General features: G+C 49.5%; 1 long non-coding RNA gene across 1 annotated transcript in view; it reads right to left on the bottom strand.

The window, feature by feature from the left end:
* Nucleotides 1-433: 433 nt before the first annotated feature.
* Nucleotides 434-21,769, bottom strand: part of LOC138846800 (uncharacterized) — a 773,267-nt gene continuing 751,931 nt past the window's right edge. Inside the window, exon 8 of the long non-coding RNA XR_016225367.1 lies at nucleotides 434-9,717. This is a non-coding gene — a long non-coding RNA (uncharacterized LOC138846800). The remainder of the gene's footprint in view (nucleotides 9,718-21,769) is intronic.

Below are 21,769 nucleotides of genomic sequence, written 5' to 3'. Positions count from 1 at the left end.
CCATAGCAGAGAGCTGGATCGGAAGAGGAGCAGCCGGGACTCAAACCGGCATCCATATGGGATGCCGGCACTGCAGGCAGTGACTTTATGCACTATACCACAGCACTGCCCCCCCCCAATTTTATTTAAATAGACTTAGCCTCATCCTAAGAGATAATATGCATGAAATCATGCAATTCTGTGCTGGTTATATATTTTTATATATGCAAAAATAATGAAATTTAAAAAGTTGTTAGTGTACTTCCAAACATTGCTTTTCACAAATCCATGAACCTACATCGCATACGTGAGGGAGTCCTGATACCAGGAAGGCCTTTTTTGGCAAGCACAGATTGTATTGACTCCACTACAAAGGGGAGACATTCGATGACTGTTTCTCTGAACAGCTTTACAAGTTTTAAATGAAGCCAGGGTTGAAAAGACTTTTAAAAATTTGTATTTATTCTATTTGGTTGAAAGATATACAGAGGAATAGAGAAGAGGGGAAAGGGGTGACAAAGGGCGGGGGGGAGAGAGAGAGAGAGAAATGAGAATCACAAACAGGAACTGAGAGCTATCATCCAGTGGTTCACTCTCTAAACACCTGCAACAGTCAAAGCTGGGCTAGGTCACAGCCAAGAACTCAACCCAGTCTCCCTCGCAGGGGAAAGAGACCTAAGAACTTCAGCCCAAACCTGCTACTTCCCAGGTACACATTCGCAGGAAGCTGAAGTTGGACGTGGAGCCAGGACTTAAACCCAGACATTCCAAAAGGGGGTGCAGGCATTCTAAGTGCCGTACCAAACAACCACCCCTTAAAATATCTGAATGAGTGCCAATGGCTGGAGGTCAGATCCACAGCAAGCTACTCAGTTAGGGGTACTCAAGACCCCAAGTTGCCTCCCTGATGTCAGGACCCACTAACAGCATGCTCTGCTAGTAAGATCGCAGCACAAGCACAATGGCTTATGTGACTTCTAGTTGACCCAACATTGTGTTACTTGTTTCTGGGCTCCTTGAGCAACATCCCCGTCGCTAATGAGTGACCTATTCCCTGTGGAAATCCGACCGTGTGAGGCTGACAGCATGCCAGGGGGATCCCCGATAATAACCTACAGCCTCGGCCCCTCCGCAGCCTTGGCCCCACCGACTGAGCGATGTCCTGCTAAGGATCAGTTGTGTTTCACCCCAACCTCTCCAGGGAAGTTCATCCTTTAACCAGTTGATGGCTTCATTATATAAACATCAACTGAGCACTGATGGGGACCACGCATTGTTTCCACGACATCTGAACTAACTTTGTGAACACATGCAGGCGGGTTACCAAAAACTGTTGTACCGGCAGGCCAACTGTGGCTGAAGGATTCTGCACTCCGGTGGCCTCCCAGTTCCCTTAAATTTTCTTTTTACTTCAAAGAAGCTGAAACCGGAAACCACACACACCCAACATGGTGGTGTTCCTCGCCCAGAGACGGCATGCCACCCCACACAGACCACTCGGTGACAAGGGAGTTTCGAGTACCATACCTAAAGCACATGCTGCTTTAAACAAAAGTGCCTCTCCTCTACTCAACTTTAAAATCAGCTGGCCAACGACGGTCCATCTGTGGCTCCCATCACCAGCACACGGAGCCGCTGTCTGCACACCACCTGCAACAGCAGCCGCGTGTGTCTTGTCATGGCCTGTTTCGTAAGCAGGGAGCTCGCCGACGACAGAGCCTGGGTCTCAGCCTCAGCCTTCCCGGCAGAACACAGTGTCTCACGGCTACTAATCAGCGCTCTCAGCATTGAGCACGCATCCTTGTTCACCTGCATCCAACGTCCTTCATGTAGACTGGACTTCCGCTTTGCTCCTGAGTCACTTTTCCTTACTGGGAACAGCTGAGCGTGTTTCCAGTGAAGGAACGTTACAGAGCACTGTTTATTCTGCTGGGAGCGGCCGGTAGGGGTGCAGCCGAGGCGGGCGCTTCTGGCGATCTGAGCGTGACAGAGGTACAGCTTGGCCAATTAAGCACCTTGTGCCAGAGTATTCCACAAATGCTATAGGATAGTGAAGTAATTCATCACGTATATTTAAAGTTGAATTTACTGATATTTTATGGTATTAGGTATTATTTCTATTAACATTTTATGCTGAAATTACAGAATGATTCGTGAGTACTGAATTTTTGATTGCTTTTACACTTGCTGGGACACTATTAAACTTGATTTACGTTAATAGCACTGTAAGAAGATATTAACAATGAAATTTCCAAAAGCACTTAGCATCTCATAATTGGAGTTAAATGACAAAAAAAATGAGGAGATAATAAAGTAAAGAGAGAAAAGGAGAGAGAAAGTTTTGACAATATTCTTTTAAACCTGTGGCTCTTAATACGATTTCTGCAGGATGGTTTTAGGTTAGGGAAGGATCAAATCTCCGAATCTGTTATTTATTTCAAAATTCTTATTTGAGGAGGAGGAGGAGAGAGAGAGAGAGAGAGAGAGAGAGCGATCTCACCCACTGGTTCACTTCCCAAATGCCTGCAGTGGCCGAGGCTGGGCCAGGCTGGAGCTAAGAGAAGGGCCCTCAATCCAGAGCTCCTACACAGGGAGTGGAAACTCCACTACCTGAGCCGTCACCTGCTGCCTCCCCCGCAGGGTGTGCAGTAGCAGAAACCTGGAATCAGGAGTGGAGCTGGGACTCACACAGTGCACTCTGTGTCCCACCCAGCTTCTTGCCCTGTGTCAGGACACAGACCTAGGCGCTCCCGTTTCAGAACAGAGCTCCAACTACCACGCTCTTTGCGTGTGACCACCGAGTTATAGGTATTTGGTTAACCCCAGAACCACTGTATCCATGGCTTTCACGACCCTGCACACTTTTGCTGACAAGGGCCTCTGCTTCCCTAAGAACAACTAAAGCTTATGTTTTAAAACTGTATTGATCTAAAGATGAACACTGACATTAGTAATAACGGGACTATTATGCTACAGCGTTTTCTTTGACTTAAAGGCTTACTCTTCAAATGATCCCAAAGGAAGTCAAAATACTTTCCTGGGCCCCTAAAAAGGCTGTGGGTCCTCTGTCCTGGGTGTGGAGGTCAGCCCTGCTTGGCAGGACAAGCGGCCGCACCACGGGAGCTGAGGTCACAGCATCTGGTTTCTGACCACGACGGCATCCAGAGAACCGCAGTGATGGAGTGAACAGAGAGATCAGGAGAAAAGGAGCCGGGTGAGTTTTGTGTCCTTGTGTGTTTGGAGGACCGCATGGTGTGGGTCCTTGCCTGCTCTTTGGAGATTTCAACTCCAGAACGGCCATGCTCTCCTCCTCAATCCTGTCATGTTCAGTTAAAACAAACAAACCAGTAAACGCAGATGCTTAGCTGACAGTGCTGGTTGCAAAGCAAGAAGAGCCAGCCAGCATGGCGGCGACGACTGGATCCGCTCCTCAGTGAGCGTTCTGCTCAGGTTGCTGGGACTCTCTGGAAAGAGAGGAAACCAGTCCAAGCTCCTCACCCTGCCCCACTCAGAGCGACAGACAGGGGCTCTGGTCCTGGACAGAAATGAGATTTGCTCGTTTACATTTATTCTCAGCTCAGTAATGTTTTGCTTGACCCATTTCCCTTAGAGCTAAAGAACTTGGGGCCATGCTGAGAGCTGTTGAACTTGGCCAGGCTGGAAAATATTTCAAATAAAAGTAATGAGGAAAACAAATCTATTTTTAGTACTCAAATTGCTACTCTTTGCCCAACCTGGACACAGGAGGAATCCAAACATGTACAGCTGCCTAATCATTTTAGGCTTTGCTACTTGGTTTACTTGATGATGAAAGTAATCTCAAGTCAACTCGGGTTGAATGGGACCACTTTGCATGACGTGCTACCATTTGTAATACAACAGATTCAATGAGATTTATATTTAGACATTACCTGAAATTCCTCTCTTCCAAAGTCATGGTTTAAAAGGGAGTTGAATTCCACACTTCTATGAGCAAGGAAAATAGAAACCCAATATAAAATATGTACCTGGGGTTGGCGTGTGCCGCTGCCTGCAGTGTCAGCATCCCATATCGGCACCACTTTGAGCCCCAGCTGCTCCATTCTGATCCAGCTCCCTGCTAATGCACCTGGGAAAGTGGTGGAGGATGCCCCAAGTGCTTGGGCCCCTGCCACCCACATGGGAGACCCGGATTGAGTTCTTGATCCTGGCTTCAGTCCGGCCCAGCCCTGGCTGGGGAGCGAGAAACCTCTCTGTCTCTGTCTGTGCCTCCCTCTCTCTGTTATTCTGCCTTTTGAATAAATAAATAAATCTTTACAAATAAGGTATTTACATTGTAGTGGTTTTTTTTTTTTTTTTTTTTTTTTGACAGGTAGAGTTATAGACAGTGAGAGAGAGAGACAGAGAGAAAGGTCTTCCTTCCGTTGGTTCACTCCCCAAATGGTTGCCATGGCCGGCGCTGTGCCGATCCAAAGCCAGGAGCCAGGTGCTTCCTCCTGGTTGCTCATGCGGGTGCAGGGCCCAAGCACTTGGGCCATCCTCCACTGCCCTCCTGGGCCACAGCAGAGAGCTGGACTGGAAGAGGAGCAACCGGGACTAGAATCCGGTGCCCATATGGGATGCCGGTGCCACAGGCGGAGGATTAACCAAGTGAGCCACGGCGCTGGCCCCCTACATTGTAGTTTTTAACTTACCCAAAATCATGTGATTTTACTGACATTGCTTTCATTGACCTAGAAGCCAGACAACTAAGCATGTAGTATTTTTAGAGTTCATTTGGAAATCGGACCTCATTTACCTTAAAAATGATTGAGAATGTGAATCTGGGATTGCGTTAAGATCATAGCTAATACAAGGCACACAGTACAAAGAGAATGGTAAATGATAAGCAAATGATAGATGATTGAATGGCTAGATACATGAATAGATAGAAAACCAGATGGCTAATACAGACGAGTGAATTAATAGAGACACAAATGGATAGACAAGTAGATGACAGATAATAGAAAGATATTCATAGATCAATACATGGTTAGAAAATGGATAGCGAGATGCACATGGTTGAATAGATGGGAAGCAGAATGAAGAGTTTATATATAAATGGATATAGCCAGATGAGTGGAGAGATGCTAGAGATTGATGAATGCAAGGATAAATTTGGAATGAAGGTGTAGATAGATGCAAGGGTACAAGAATACCAAGACTGAACCCAACTGAAATGGAATACCAATGAAGATAATGGAATTTCTCCTCATGGAGCTTTTAAAAATAATTTCACTATTTTGGAGGAATATACTTGCTGGAGGCAGGAAATAAGTCAGTTTCTAAAAGTGCCACAGTTTTGCAATAAACATCTCGGGGATCAGAAAAAAGTACACAGTGTGCCATGATCAGGCCGCTTCTGAATCCACCATGACGCTCAACTCTGGCCACCTCTTTGACACCCACTAGAACTGCGTGCGTTTGCAGGGCTGGAGGAGGAGAGCCACTTCCTTGGGCATCCTCAGGCACCCCCGCTGCTGATACTCAGGAGCCACTCTCTTTGGCGTCTCCTTGAACCGCGATATTCCTGTGTACCTTCACAGGTAGACCCACTCAGGGAGGCCTGGTGCTGTGATTTATCCGTGTCACAGGAGGACGGACGATCGGCGGGTTGATGCGCGGGTTTGAGCAGCTGTGACACACAGAGGCCTGTGTGATATAAATTCCTGTGCTAATTGCATCGTGGGGGCCAACCAGAAGCCAGAAAGGGAAGGGAAAAGTCAGTGCTCCTGCCCCTGCTGCAGGCTGATAACCAGACAGCTCCTTTCAGGATAGGGGTGTTGCAATGGACTCCTCATGAGGAGGTCTTGCTGCAGATGGCTATCTCAAAGGTGACACATCGCTGTGTCACCAGGCCAGGAGAGAGACAGGGCAATGAGAGAAAAGGTAGAACGGTCCCAGTTCTATGACCAAGCTTCACAAGCAGAGATGGAGAGAATGGGTGTCAAGGCGTGGCAGGGGCCACCATCCCATGGCTGGAGAGGACTGGAAGGTGTTTTGAAAATGCGGAGCCACTCCCCGAGACGCAGGAGCATGCCCCCACCCTGGGGTGGGGGGCAGAGGCTTCACCTCCACATCCAGAAGGAGCGTGCAGCAGACAGCCACCCACGGCTTGCCATTCAGCTGTGCACACCCTGCGCCCACGTTCCTGGAGCTCAGAGTGAGGCGGAAGCTGCAGGCTCCCTGTGAGGGGAGCACACTAGGGCAGGCACATGTCAGAGGGCTGGGCAGGGCGCCCGCAGCTGTGGGGAAAGGCGAGGGGATAAAGAGAGGTGCAGAGCCTCTCGCTTGTGGGCAAACCGTCGGGTTGTGGCAGCCTCCAGGGAAGGATCCACCTGTTCCCACTCGCTCCGTGTTTGGACCCGGGTTGATGAAGCAAGCCGGGGTTCACCGTCCCGCCTGCCTTTTCCATCAAGGACGGCTGAGAGGGTGTAACGGTTCTTACCAGGACAGGGGTTGGACGCTGGGGCTCCAGGTGGCTACCTGGCTTGTCCAAGTCTCCGCTCCTCCCCAGAGGGAAGTGGGTCCCTGATACTTGGCTTCACCAAGCGGAGTGCCCTGCAGGTCTCGGTAAATCCCACTCTGGGTCTCTGCTGTGTTCCCTTCTCAGTGCGATGACCACGTCCCTGCCCGGGTGTCTCCTGGAGCCCGGTCCTCACGCTCCAAAGCACTGCCTTGGTGGGAAATCCTTAGCTCCGATGAGTAGGCAGTGAGCCCCTCGTTCACACAACAAAGACTTCCATTTTTTTTTTCTCCTTCTATCTTTTGGGCGACACGATAAAAAATAACCCTGTATTTATGCAAATTGCCAAGTAGCGTGTGATAATGAAAACAAAACAGTGCTGGCCCGCAGCCAAGACATGGCGCTGGCGGGGGCTCCCCACCACTTGGCTCCTGATTCTTCGGGGAAAGCAGCTGTAGAGAAACGAGAGCAGAGCCCCCTCCTCACCGCGCACACCCTCGTTCGCTCGCATTCCCGCACCCGTCACCGCGGAGCCAGCCGGACTCGGGGACCCAGAGGCGGTTCTGCTTCCTGCCGCCCCCGAGCCCCGCAGCGTCGGCCCACACGAGCCTCCCTGCCCCCTGCTCCTGATTCTCTTTCAGGAATTTACAAACATTTTCCCCGGATCAATATCCGTATTGATTATTCATTGTGAGTGAGTCGTGTGTCTTTGGCGATCCAGCTTGCAGCCAAAGTCTGCTGCAGGGGGAAAAATAACAGAAAGCGAGAAGGGACCCAGCTCGGGCTGGCTCTGCGGCTGTCTGTCGGCAACACGGCAAGGAGGAGAGAAAGAGGAGAGAAGGCACGGCTCGGGGTGCGAGAGCAAGAGGGAGCAACAGCGAGAAAGGAACGAAGCCCGGACCGGACACCTGGTGCCAGGTGCTGTAGATGCTGGAGGAAGCCCCCACGTCGCTGCGTGTACAATGCGGTGCACCTGCTGTGCGAGGGACTCACGGTTGTGGTATCTCCCATGTAAGAGCTTTGGGGGGGATTCCTTGGCTCGCTGACAGGCAAGGAGGGAAGCAGCGGCAGCGAGGCAGAGCCTGGCGGAGGAGATGCGGTCGTTGGGTTCGCGGGAACAGCTCGCTGCTCTCTGATGGCACGCGGCCGGAGAAATCGTGAGAAAGCCAGCGTCACTTACTAAGTGAGTAAACACAAAGCCGTTCCCAACGTGCTCGCCAGCTAATGAGAAGCTGTAATTTCTTATACTTCAAGGCAGAACCAGGCAGTGATGGGGCTCAGTGGAGTGTGCCTGCGTGGCGATGGGGGCGGGCGGTGCTGGTGCTGGTGTAGATAAACCGACTAATTGTTGGCAATGTTTAAAAAAGGGATTACTGGAAAAGACGGTGAGATGATGACAGGAAAACATCTTGGACCAGAGCCAAAAAAAAAAAAATCGCGGCATATCAAGTCCGAAGCTTAGAGGAAACACCCGTCGCTCTGGTGGGAGGCTCCGACCGGGTTGCCCGGTGTTCCTGACGGCAGATGTGGGATATTGTGAGGGTAGAGAGGACTGGACTTGGGAGCACCAGCGTGTGCAGAGAAGGAAGCAGAGCATGCCAGCCTATATGGTTCTGTCAAACTCGGAGGAAAAATAAACCCCAAATCAAACCAACCCAAACGAACAACAACAGCAACAAAAAACCAACCTGTCCTTCTCTTTTAATTGGAACCTTCTGCTTGCTCAAAATCGCTTCGGTTCATTCGCAGCAACCCCCCCATGTGCCTTCTGATAGTAGGAGCTGCTGGTTATGCCTCCAGGAAGCTGCTGCAATGTCACCGAGAGATGCCAGGAAAGGAGGTTGAGGAAATCCAGCTTTCCCTTGGCCGGGCTTCCGGAGAACGCGCCAGGCGACGGCCGCTGCCATTGGGACCGCCATGTGGGAGCTAGCTGGGGACTTCGCTTCTGTTGTCACCCAGCTGTGTGGCTTGAAGGTGCGTCCAAAGCTAGCCATGCATGGGACTCTCTTATACAAGGTTGCCAACACACATGACAAAGTGGGGACCCCCAGGAATGAAACAAGTGGGCTTTTCCTCCTTTCTGGGTGTTCGCTGACATCTACGCTTCTCTCTTACATGAGTGGAGTTGGGCTTTTACAGGATTTCTGGGACTGCAAGAGAGAAGACATCCTCCTTCGAAGGGGCTTTTTCTCTTCATGTCGCTTGCTTATTTTTGACTCCCCAGTGCAGTCCAAAGGTCCCGCGCAGGAGAAACATCCTGCGACAGCGAGCCTTGGAGGCGCACGGGAGGAGGAACCAACCGAGCCAGTGGTGGAGGACTCAGTCACCTCACGTTGCCTGTCTTGTGGATGCACAGAGACCGTGTCTGCAGCGTTTGCATGTGCGTGCGGTGGCATCCTATGCACAGCGTGTGTGCCTGTGTGTAGCTCCGTGTCTGTGGTCTCTGTGGGAGGGAGGGTGAAGTCGGCACACACTGAGTGTTTGGGCACTGATGTAATTCATGCAGCGAGTGTTCAGTGCTGCAAGGCAGACAGCTACCCATCCCTGGACTCTGCCGCTCTGGAGGGCCTGCACAAACCTGACCTGAATGTTAAATGCAGGAGATGAAATTAGCATACTAACCAAGGACGCCAACCCCTCCTTGCTTGCAATCAGTAAATGGCCGGCTCCTCTCTCTAAACCCGGCCCAGCCATGCGCGCCAGCCACTTAACTATGTCCTCTGTCAGGTCCTCTTTTGTGTTTGTTTTTTTGTTTTTGTTTTTGGATGAAAGACTGGAAATTCATTAATGAGAAGGGAAGGAAGGGCTTCAAGGGGCTGTAATGACAACAAACGATCCTCTTTAAGCCTCCTGACGGCCAAAGCCGGGTAGGGGGTGGGGAGCAGGGGCTGCTCTCTGCTCTGGGGCTGGAGAACAGGAAATCCCACAGACAACAGCCCACTTGATGAGGGCCAAAGGCTGCCCTGCTTGGCACTGTTTCTTCCTCCACGGGCACAGACCGGCTGTGATCAGGATGGCAGCATTAACAAGCCTGGAATGAGCTCTACCTTCCTAACTCTAGAAAGGGAAGTGTGGTCCACCAGATGTCTTTCCCTCCAGGCCCAGGTTACCAAAGTTTGCTGCGTGTATGAGGATAAGAGCATTCGGGAATCTTTGGGGTAATCGCATTAGCTTTTGAAGTCATACAGTTTTTCTTCTGGGCTATGTGTTAGGGCTTTCCTGAAGGCAGTGCTCTTTGTATTTTAATCGCTGTCCTACGAAGGAAGCACATAAGGAAACAGTTGATGTTTATGTCTGTAGAGCTTCAAGCTGAAGCAGCAAGACCCTATATATGAGCTGAGACTCAGCCTCCCCACTCCAAATATCTGGGCTGGGCAAAGTTTACTTCCTTTTCCCTTATTTTAACCCCCCCATCCTTAGGAACAATCCCTTCCCTTCCATTGTACATTAATGGTTTTGGATTTCAATCAGGGGTGGGTCATTCTGAAGTTCCCAGGAGCGGTGGGCACTGCTGGGGTGCTGCGCTTGGGATGAACTGGAGAACACAGGCTCTCAGCTCTGGCCACCTGCGATGTGGCCAACAAAAGCCCTGCCCGAGCTGCTTGATCTCGTCATGTTCCAAGAGGTGGTAGAAGCTGGTATGTTTAAACGTAAAATATATCACTTTAAAAAAAAAAATCTATGATTTACATAAGACGTTTGGAAAGATGGCTTTGACCCATAGCATCTGTCAGTTTGCAATCTTAGTTTTAGTCTAAAATACCTAGCACACGTGTTTTATTTTATTTTATTTTGTATTAATTAGAAAAATACTGACACTAGCAATAGCATAACAAACAGCTGGAAGTGTGTGTTTTACTGGACCGGCAGGAAAGGACTAATGCATTGCCATAAGGGGAGGAAGGAAATGGGGATCCTTGTGGCCTGCTTGCCCTACGGCCGCGCCATCGTAGCAGGCATGGTGGACTGTCGTCTTTCTCTGCAGGAGACAAGTCAACCAAGCTTATCTCCCTTAGGGTCACCACTGGAAAGATTAAACAGCTAAAAACCAGTGTGTTTGCTAATTGTTTATTTGAAAGGAAGAAAGGGGGTGAAGGGTATTTTCCTCTGTCCCCTGCCACAAATGCCACAACAGGGCTGGGCCAGGTCAAAGCCAGGAGTCAGGAACTCAACTTGGGTCTCCCCTGTGGGTGTTAGGGACCACGTACTTGAGCCGCCATTGCTGCCTTCCAGGGTGCACATTAGCAGGAAGTGGGAATGCAGAGTGGAGCCAGGAACTGAACCCAGAGTCTGTGAGACGAGATGTGGGCATCCCAAGCAGAGGGACAACCTGCTGTGCCTCATGCCTGCCTCATGCCTGTTCTGTTCATGCACATCTCCACCTAGTTTAATCCCTTTTATCTTTTTGTTTTACATTCACCTTATTTATTCAAAAGGCAGATTTACAGAGAGAGGGGGAGAGGGGGAGAGGGGGAGAGGGGGAGAGGGGGAGAGGGGGAGAGGGGGAGAGGGGGAGAGAGAGAGAGAGAGAGAGAGAGAGAGAGATCTTCCTTCTGCGGTTCACTCCCCAAATGGCACAATGACCAGAGCTGTGCCAGCTGAAGCCAGGAGCCTGGAGTTTCATCTGGGTCTCCCGTGTTGGTCCAGGAGCCCACGTACTTGGGCCATCTTCCACTGCTTTCCCTAGTGCCTTAGCAGGGAGCTGGATAGGAATCGGAGCAGCCAGGGCACAAACCATTGCTCAGCATTGTAAGCTATGGCTAACTGGCTATGGCTCCTCCATCTATTTTTAAAATGGTTAGTGATTAGTGCTCTTTTAACTCTTCTCAGCTTGATTTTTTAAAGTTTTTCTTCTTGTGTATCTACAGAACTCATCATCTCCACTGGGTAAGAGAAAAACCATCTGTAGAAGAGAAAGATTGTGCCAGGACTTTGGAATAAAGTCTGTCACGGTGCCTGAAACAGCTTCAACAGAAAGAGGCAACTCTGTTAATGGCCAGGGCAGAGAGAAGGCCTAGTAGATCTCACAGATGGATAAGGCCTCCCAGTTTCCAAGGTGCTCATCACACCTGTTATCCCGTTTAATTCTCACTGCAACCGGCGACACGGGGGAGGTGCAGGGTATTTGGCTTATTTCGTAATGAGCACACTCCAGCTCTGCAAGAGAACCTGTCTCAGGTTGAAAACCAGTGAGAGAGAGAGGCAGGTCACAGGGGTCTTAATCTGATGCCATGTTGACCTCCTCCACAGGTTCTCATAAAATCCCTCTTTGGAATCCCTGACCCAAGGCTTACTTGATCCTTGATCCTCTCTAGGGCCCTCTAGCTCCCTCACCCTGAGGTTTTTACCTTGAAATTTGCAGTCACGCGGAACTGGGAAACCTGTCTGTGTGTGTCCTGCCATCAGTTAAAAGCTGGTTCATTTCCACTTGGCAATGACAGAATCCCCCCTTACTTCCCCAGAGCCTATTTGCTCCTGTTGCCCTCCTACCCTTCAAAGTCAAGTGTGCCCACAAGCTGGTCTACACTTGCCTCTTCACCCCCCCTTTGCAGTTCTGCTGGAACTGCTCCAGGTCATTAATGGCCATGGACACTGTGCTTTCCTGCCCTGCATCGGTGGGTTTCCTTGACCACTCCGTCTTCCATGAAACTCTTTTCCCCATCATCTCTTTTTTTTTTTTTTATTTGATAGATAGAGTTATAGGCAGTGAGAGAGAGACAGAGAAAAAGGTCTTCCTGGCCGGCGCCGTGTCTCACTAGGCTAATCCTCCGCCTTGCGGCGCCGGCACACCGGGTTCTAGTCCTGGTCGGGGCGCCAGATTCTGTCCCAGTTGCCCCTCTTCCAGGCCAGCTCTCTGCTGTGGCCTGGGAGTGCAGTGGAGGATGGCCCAAGTGCTTGGGCCCTGCACCCTCATGGGAGACCAGGAGAAGCACCTGGCTCCTGGCTCCGGATCAGTGCGGTGCGCCGGTCGCAGCGCGCCGTACGCGTGGTGGCCATTGGAGGGTGAAACAACGGCAAAAGGAAGACCTTTCTGTCTCTCTCACACTGTCCACTCTGTCAAACAAACAAACAAAAAAAAAAAAAAAAGGAAAGAAAGAAAAAGAAAAAGGTCTTCCTTCTGATGGTTCACCCCCGAAATGGCTGTAGCCGGAGCTGCGCTGATCCAAAGCCAGGAGCCAGGTGCTTCTCCTGGTCTCCCATGCGGGTGCAGGGCCCAAGCACCTGGGCCATCCTCCACTGCACTCCCAGACCACAGCAGAGAGCTGGACTGGAAGAGGAGCAACTGGGACTAGAACCCAGCGCCCATATGGGATGCCGGCACCGCAGGCAGAGGATTAACCAAGTGAGCCACGGCGCTGGCCCCCTATCATCTCTGACATTATTCTATTCTTCCTCTGCTCCTGGCTACTTCCTCTAGGATTTTATCTCAGTCTTATCCTCCTTTATAATCCTCTAAATCTTGGATCCAGGCCTCTCCCCTCCCCAGCCTTCTCTCTCAAAAGTCTTCCTTCCTCACTCTGGGCCCTGGGTCATGGAATGTCCACTACTCTCATGTCTCAACTTGACTAGGAATGTTCAACTTGACTTGTCTCATTTAGTCCATTCCTCCTCCACCTTAGAGATCCTGTTCCAGCAAGAACCCACGTCCTCTCCCCCCTACTGTCCCACCCTGGGTCATGTGCTGCCACAATCCCCATGCCTGTACCCTCTGTGCCCCCCTTTCACAAGGACCACGTTTTCCAGTTTGACCTTGAGACACTCAGAGGCGGAAACCCTGCCTTTTATGCCTCTTATGTCTGTGTTCCCAGCACCCAGCACAGGGCCTGACATAAACTGGAAGCTTAATAAATTAATAGGACCATTTTAATTCTGAATACCATAAATAGTATTTTCTCAGCTGTAAGATTATTGGCCTCCAAAATAATCAACCTGAGGGAAATACAGCAACCATTTCCCAAAGCGAAAAAGGGATTTCCTACGGTGCAGTTCGCACCTCCATCAGTTCTTTGGCTTCTGCCAGGTGAGAGAGCAGCTCTGGGGTGGTCTTTACGTGTTTGCTGATGTGGTAGGAACTTTGGAGTTAATTAGAAGCTCCGGCTAAAGCCGAACTTCCTCTGCAGAGTTCCTGGGAGGAAACACTAAATTAACAGTTCAAGGTTACTATTAGAAAAGTGGTCCGATTCTCTTAGGTTATGCCTCGGGGAACAGATTCTTTTCCTCGCCATTTCTAAGGTGTTGCCACTTGCCGTTTGACCTGGGTAAATTCACCACCTTCAGCCTGGTCACTGCAACAAAGGTGAAAACTCTCAAGGTCAGGGGCTGGTTCTTCGTGTAGCTTCCAGCAGCATGGATTCTGAAGGCTCAGGTGGTAGGAGGAGTTGATTAGGGAGAAAATCTGACCATCGCAGAACAAGCGATGATGAAGGTTTTCTAAGTTCTCATCTTCCACCAGGAAATAGCATGATGTCGGTTAGTACCACAGCTCGCTGGCAGTCCCAACAAGATCTCAAGGTCTTACCAGGAATTCCTAAATTTGGAATACACTGATTCTCACTATCTGCAGTAGCTATGCTCTGTAATATCACCACTGACACCCACTTAGTGAAACAGTGAACAGGTGCCCCCAGGGCAGACAGGGGATTCGGCTCCTGTGAGGCTCTGGTCACAACATTTTTACCAACTGATCAATACACGGCCATGGTTAATGTGTGTTTCTGTCGGAGCACACCTTATTAAACGTACAGCTTCTTCCTTAACATTGACTTCACGGCCAACGGCATCATAACTCATGCCCGAGCGAAGCTTGTTTAACACGTGTGCTTTCTCTGTAAGGCACAGCACAGCCTTTTTGCACTACGGAACACTCTACAGTGCTTTGATATACGCTTTGGTGGTGGGGGGGGGCATTTTAAGCAGTGAACTCACCGACCAAAAGCACAAAATGTGCAACACGTGGCTCTGTGAAAACTCATTTGCTGTGTGAGAGACGAAACGAGGGGGCAGGGTGCTGCCTGGCTAGACCTCAGCCAGGACTGTGTGTGTTGGGTGACTGAAAGTTTTCACTCTTTTGCACATGTCTGTGAATAAGAAAGTGCCACCTGCATTGATTTTGGAGGTGCAGCTAAATTTCAGTGAGTGGGTGAACACCCCAACACGGAATCTGCGGGCAATGAGAAATGACTGTGCTAGCACAATGTTCCAATGAAAGAGCAGGGCTCTAGCTCATTCCCACGTACAGACTAGGGTGGCCTTGCACACAATTATGATGTTGTTTGTATAACACTGGTGCGTTCTGGCAGAGGATCGCCTGCACTTTCTTAGAACTTCTCACGTGAATGACGGTAACTCAGCAGGCGTCTCCAATAAGTTGGTGCATTTTTCTCAAGGAAGCAAAACTGATTTGCCGTGATCAGACGTGAAGGCTGGGCCATCAGATTCCACTGAAATCCGGCAGAAGACTCCCAATGCCAGGTCCCTTCTCCCCCCAAGGCTTGTGATGCAGAGGTGGCCTCGGCAAAAAATGACAGATGACTCCTGTGCGGCATCTGTGCCTGTATGAGGCTACTTTGAAAAGCGTCTTGAAAAATGGAATTATGGAAGTTTATTTTCATGCAAACGCTTTGTGAGAGCTATGCCTAGATTTTTTAGCCAACCCACTTCCATTCATTTGGTGGAGGTCCTTCTCCAACAGAGACATGCGAATGTCTCACGCAGCTGCGTGTTCGGGCTAAATCTTGCCCACTGAGTCATATCTTCACTCATTTCATACTGTGAGCAGCTTCTCAGCAATCATGTTTTGCAGTTTTTCTTATCGATTCCCATCTCGTGGCACAGAATGGATGCCAAACTCTAAACACGATGCTGTCCTCACACAAGCCAAAGGCGCAGATGTGCATGGGTTTTCTAAGTCAGGAAAGGAGTAAAATGGGAATGTAGAGTGGACAGGGAGGGGAAGCAGGTGAGGTCCCGACACTGATGGGTTTAAAAGGAGGCTGGGGAGGCTCTTCCTGTGGCTCTCCGAGGAGTCTGGGGTTCGCACCAGCAGGACTGGCATCTGTGAGCACAGCAACGTTGGGCAGCCTCTTTGAGAACTAGCCCCTCTTCCATGGCGCGGGACCATAACACCCAGCTTTTGAAATGAGTGTGGAGATTAAAGGAGAGATGGTGTGATGAGTCAGAGGTAACGTGTGCTCAGTGCAGCAGAAGATACAACACAAACAGCAGCTGGCTACTGTCGCTTTCTCTAAGAATTTTCTGGATTCCCAGCTGATTCAGGGTCATGCATGTTCATGGAAACAGGGAAGCTAAGAGTCGAAGAGACCTATTCCTAGTCAGCTTCCTCATTTTATAGAGGAGAAAACAGGCTGAGTGGGACTGAATCAACACAGCATCATTTGGCTAGTTAGGACAGGATCAGAAGGACCCAGCCCCCGAAGCTCAGCTCCCGACTACACAGTAAAGTCCCATGTGCCCCGGTTTCCCTTCCACACCCTCCTTTCACAACCGTCAGCTCTCTGCCACCCCCGTGTCTCCGCTGCAACGTCCTCATGGCCATCACTCTGCAGGTTATCACCTTCACTACAGCTAATAGCTTCAGCCACATAGAAGATTTTTTTAGAGCGCGAATCACTGAGCGTGATTTCTTCATGTTTCTTGCCTATGCATATAAAAAGCCATGAGCAGAGAACAGTCGCAGCACACTAACGTAAGACAAAGCCAGAGGATCACAGAAACAACAGAAGGAATGCTCCTTTTAAAAGGGATCAATTATTCCTGCTGTTCTCTGTAGCAATTTGCAAGATGCTCCCTTGGAAGAACCTAGAGGGAAATGCCGCTGGATGCATAAGCCCCAAAGCTTAGAACTGATCATGGGGCCGTGGATGAGAGTGGCTGTGCTAGACAAACTGGATGAGGTTGGTTAATTTTTTTTTTTTTGACAGGCAGAGTGGACAGTGAGAGAGAGAGAGAGAGAGAGAGAGAGAGAAAGGTCTTCCTTTTGCCGTTGGTTCACCCTCCAATGGCCGCCGCGGCCGGCGCGCTGCAGCCGGCGCACCGCGCTGATCTGATGGCAGGAGCCAGGTACTTCTCCTGGTCTCCCATGGGGTGCAGGGCCCAAGCACTTGGGCCATCCTCCACTGCACTCCCGTGCCACAGCAGAGAGCTGGCCTGGAAGAGGGGCAACCGGGACAGAATCCGGCGCCCTGACCGGGACTAGAACCCGGTGTGCCGGCACTGCAAGGCAGAGGATTAGCCTAGTGAGCCGCAGCGCCGGCAAGGTTGGTTAATTTCCACCAAGTCCATGTGCACTGTGCACTGTTCCAAGGTGTTGGTAACCTTGGCAGTGATGAGGTGGAGTGGGGTGAGGTGGACAGGAGGGCAGTCCTGGGGGAGGCCTTGTAGACGTGGGCAGTGCCTTGGCACGATGGATCAAAGGGCCTGAAGTTATGCCCAGGACAGTGACAACAGAAAGACAAGTCACGATGTGCACCATGGGTTGTGGGGCAACTCAGACGTGTGTGGTCAGACAAAAGGGGGCTACTGCTGTGGAGCCTGCAGAGGCACCAAGGTCAGAGCCAGTGTTGTGCACCTGTGGACACACCTCCGCCCAACTGAGTTGCATTATTAAAGCAAGGACCAAGCTTTGGAAGTGTTCAGGCAGGCCTGGGGAGGGGGGTTGGTGGACGTAGTCCATCACGTAAGAGATAGATTTTGCTACAGATCGCTCACGCCTGGGCAGAGAACAGTATTTCTCAGCAGGTGTTGGAAGGCCTGGGAGGCAGGAGGTCCTCGTCCATCGCCATGACTGCGCTCCATTATGTTCACATTCCTCACCCACCCCTGACCTCCTTCCACTCCTAGCGAGTTGAACGGATGACCCAAAGCTGACAGAGGCTGTCCCTTTACCAGAACACTCATTCTCCTGAAACATCTGCAACTATTTAATCTGCCAAGGTGAGAGGTTTAAGAGCGGACACACCCAGCTGGCGGAGCTCTTACACTTGCGCTGTGTCTGGAGCGTGCCTGCAGCATTCCCCCTGCTGGAGGGAGCTGACATTTCCCCAGGAGGGTAAATGCTCCGCTGTGAACAGCCTCCACCAGGGTTTTGCATTGGTGATTTCATCACTCCTGAGACACAGAACAGCACCAAGGAAGCCATGGATGGGTCCAACACTGTGTTTGCTTTGGTACCAGCTGTCCGTTGGCTTCAGCTGGATTTTTGCCACATCTCATCCAGAACCCAACATTTCTGCAATGGCCTTACTTTTTGGAGAATTAACAGTAATAACAGAAGCCCTCTCAGGGGCAGGCTTTTGGGCCAGTGGTTACGACGCTCTCATGCCATCAAGTGCCTGCGTTTGAGTCCCAGCTCCGTTCCCAGTCCCAGCTTCCTGCCCAAGAGGTAGAGGTGATGGCTCAAGTCCTTGGGCCCCTGCCACGCATATGGGAGACCTGGACTGAGTTCTAGGCTCCCTGGCATCCGGGGAGCGAACCAGTAGATGGGAGCTCTCTTGGTGTGTGTGTCCATCTCTCTCTCACTCTTCCTGCCTCTCAAGTACATTTTTACAAAGCCCCTAAGTAGCAGAAAGGCTGCCACTCCACAGACACTAGAGAAGTTCAGAGACTGCACAGGACACCTGGAGTGTTTAGCTCCACTGAGATATGGGTCTCCTTTTGAGGTCAAGAGCTCTGGGGGTAACTGTAGAACACAGGCAGCCCTCCCTCAAAAGAAAGTTTGTAAACAGGACGGAGCCTCCTAGGTCTTTCTTGGTCCTGGAAGCTCAGGCCCATTGAGTGCTTTGCAGAGTGGGAAGCAGCAGCACTGGCTCAGTGAGAGTTTGTGCTCTGCAGGACCCGAAATTCTTCTTGGTCTCTGGAGACCCTCCCTGTCCTCCTCCTCCCCCCAACTTCAGCAACGACATCTATAGAGGGTGCATAAGAATATTGGAATCGCGAGGCAGCCAGCAAAGTGCCGAGGGAACTGGAAGGAGGAACCCCTGGCTGCCCTGCAGCAGAGCCTGCACACAGCAGCAGCACCTCCGGGCTTGGCTGCAGGGCCGGGGCAGAGCTCCCTGGAGTGCGTGGCGGAAGAAGGCTATCATGCGAAGGTGTTCACCCCCAGCAGACGGCGGGCCCACCACGCCTGATGCAAGAGGAATGAGAGGGTAATCCATGGGCATCTAAGAAGCAAAGCACCCTGAGTACCAGGTCCCAGGGCGGCAGTCGGTGACTAACTAAAAGGGCCTGGCTTTGTCCTCGTGGCCAAGGGGTTGCAGGAACTTGGCCAAGGAAGGGCTCCTGAGTCATGGATCCATGAGGTCACCACCAGGACTTGGAGCTGTGTGTCCTGAGCCGGTACAGGAAGCCTCAGGGTAAGTGCACCAAGACCCCAGAATCCAGAATCCAGGATGACTGGACCCTTCAGCAGCCAGCTGGGTTCCTGCCGCCCACTGAGCTCAGAGGGGCTGGGTGGGCCTGTGTTTGGAAGCAGTTGGATGACACCTGCTATGGAAGAGAGGTCTTTCACAGCCAAAGCGACCCCTTGAAGCCCCTACAATTACTGTGAATGTCATCTGATCTATGAAAAGTAAAGAAACAAGGAGAGCGCCCCCATAGCATGTGCTCCTTCTAAATGCTTGTCTCTTAAAGCAGGTCTACCCCATCTTTGCAAAGGATGTCCTTAAAATAAGCAGCACATTAGGTACACTGTTCACTCTTGGAACTTGCCTCTGACTTCAGTTTCTGGGTGCACAAACTAGTGATTCTAAAAATGGATCCTTTGTTCTTGGCTAGTTGAAAAGCGGAGGATTCCAGAAGTTTTCTAACATAATATTCAATGCTTTCCTGCTCTGGATGCATGTGGAGATGCGCCTCCAGCTTTTCAGGCACAAAGGGTCAGCATGTGTATGTGTGCATATGTGCGTGTGCGTTTGTATAAGTAATGTGTCTCGTGTAAACATGCATGTGATAAATCTACATGTATATTTGCATATGTATAGAGTATGTAAGGTGTCTCTGTATATGTTCATGTGTAGTTGTGTGTAATGTGTTTATGTGTGATGTGCATATGAGCTTTTGTGTCTGTACTGTATAAGTAAGGTATCTGTGTATAAATGTGCATGTGTGTAGAGTGTATGCAATTGCTCATATGTGTACTGTTTGTGTGTATGCATGTATGCGCATATGTATGTGTGCATGTGTGCTTGAGTGTGTACTCTGTGTATACTGTTTGTATGTGTGCATGTGTGTAGTGTGTATATGTGCATGTGTGTATACTCTGTGTATACTGTTTGTGTGTATGTGTGCATGTGTTTGTATGCATGTGCTGTGTATTGTGCATATGTGCTTGTATGTGCATCCTGTTTGTGTGCATGTGTTTGTACCTGTGTTTGCACCATGTCTACCTGTGTGTGGAGTGTGTGTTGTAGATCAGGGAGGTTCCAACGGGTGAATTTCCTATAAACTGAGCAAGCACAAGAACAGAGAGTCTATTTTTCTGGCCTGGTAAGTGAGGTCAAAGACAGAGCAGTCCATTCTATGCTGAAGTTTTTTTTAAAAAAAACCTGAAAAACATGTTTTTATTCCAGAAGACTGAGTAGAATGGTACTTTAAAAATAATTCTCATCATTTAAATTTAAGGCCCTGAAAAAGGTTCAATCTATGGCCCAAATCTATTCTCTGGCCCAGAGCCCGAAGCACTTTCATTAGACTGAGAATTGGAAACAATTTCAATCAATTTAAGCTTTTGTTGCTCAGTATTTTGTTTCTCAGAGAAATGCTAACAAGTGTCAGTGGGCACGCTGGTCTCAGTAACAAGTCTCCTTCCCTTGATGGATCTATCTCAGCTGCATCCTTGCCACTTGCAGACAGCCTCATGTTTGCAGACACAGTTTCAGGGAATATATGAGGAATGCTGATATTTCTACTCGGTGTGCCTTCGCAGTTTGTCAGTTATTTGAAGAAGTCCTTAACTTCTCTCTGTGAAGTCAATTATAAAAAGAGGCTCTGAGAAGAATTCTGTCTGTATTCTGTCCTTGCTATTACTAAAAGAGACTCTGTCAAATGATACTAAGTTGGAAAAAACAAAATTGTAACAAGTAGTATTGACAAATGGGAAAGAAAAAGCCCACAGAAAAATGGGCGAAAGACGTGAACAGGCACTTCACAAAAAAGAAATCCAACCAGTGCTCAAATTCATTATAATTAAGGAAGAGAATAATGAGAGACTACTTTCAGACCCATCAACATGGAGAACATGGAAGTGTGATCACAAAAATTCTCAAACCAAGCCCTTGCTTTCCTTTTCTTTTTTCCAGTGACTACAGGTGTTCTTCTCCCATGTCTGTGATATGATCGTGTTAACAGTCAATTACCCTTTCATGTACAAGACCTTTCTCTCATTAGTAGTAACTTACCATGTGAGTACTAACACATTAGAAGAAAATACACAGCTACATGCCACAAAACACCATACTAAACATGGTGCTTGTACAGAGGTGCTTAAAGAGTGTGAAGATGACAAAAGTACATCTACCATCTAATATAACACTTAGGAAATAAAATATTAATTGCTATACATTCTACCTGACCAGATTTGTCTGTGTTTTTAAATTGTGATAAAATTTAGATATTTTCAAATTTTCCAACTTAACCATTTCTAAGTATATAATATAAATCAGTGGTGTTAACTACTTTCTAAACATGAAAGTATCTAGCTGTTCAGTTTCAACATTCATTTTTTTTTATTTATTTGACAGGTAGAGTTATAGACAGTGAGAGAGAGAGAGAGACAAAGGTCTTCCTTCTGTTGGTTCACTCCCCAAATGGCCGCCACGGCTGGCACTGCGCTGACCCGAAGCCAGGAGCCAGGTGCTTCTTCCTGGTCTCCCATGCGGATGCAGGGCCCAAGCACTTGAGCCATTCTCCACTGCCTTCTTGGGCCACAGCAGAGAGCTGGACTAGAAGAGGAGCAACTGGGACTGGAACCTGGCGCCCATATGGGATGCCGGCGCTGCAGGTGAGGGATTAACCAAGTGAGCCACTGTGCCAGCCCCTCAACATTCATTTTAATGTCCATACTAATTAAAATAAAAACTTTTTAATTTCTAATTTTTCTTTTTTTTTAATCTTCTCGACTAATGTAGCCCCTCCCCCTTCCTATATTTTGCTTTGTTAGCCCCTTGGTCTCACAGACAACCCAAGTCATACGCCTTATCAGATGTGTGGGGGACCAGAGGTTTCTATGTCTACAGGGCTCCCTTGAAATTCAAAAACAGTCCAGTCTTACGAGAATAATGTAAACTCTTG

The sequence above is a fragment of the Oryctolagus cuniculus genome, chromosome 18 (assembly GCF_051225735.1).
Source record: "Oryctolagus cuniculus isolate XC-2025 breed Fujian yellow rabbit chromosome 18, ASM5122573v1, whole genome shotgun sequence".
Taxonomy (NCBI): Eukaryota; Metazoa; Chordata; class Mammalia; order Lagomorpha; family Leporidae; genus Oryctolagus; species Oryctolagus cuniculus.
This window is presented reverse-complemented; position numbering and strand designations above follow the sequence as displayed.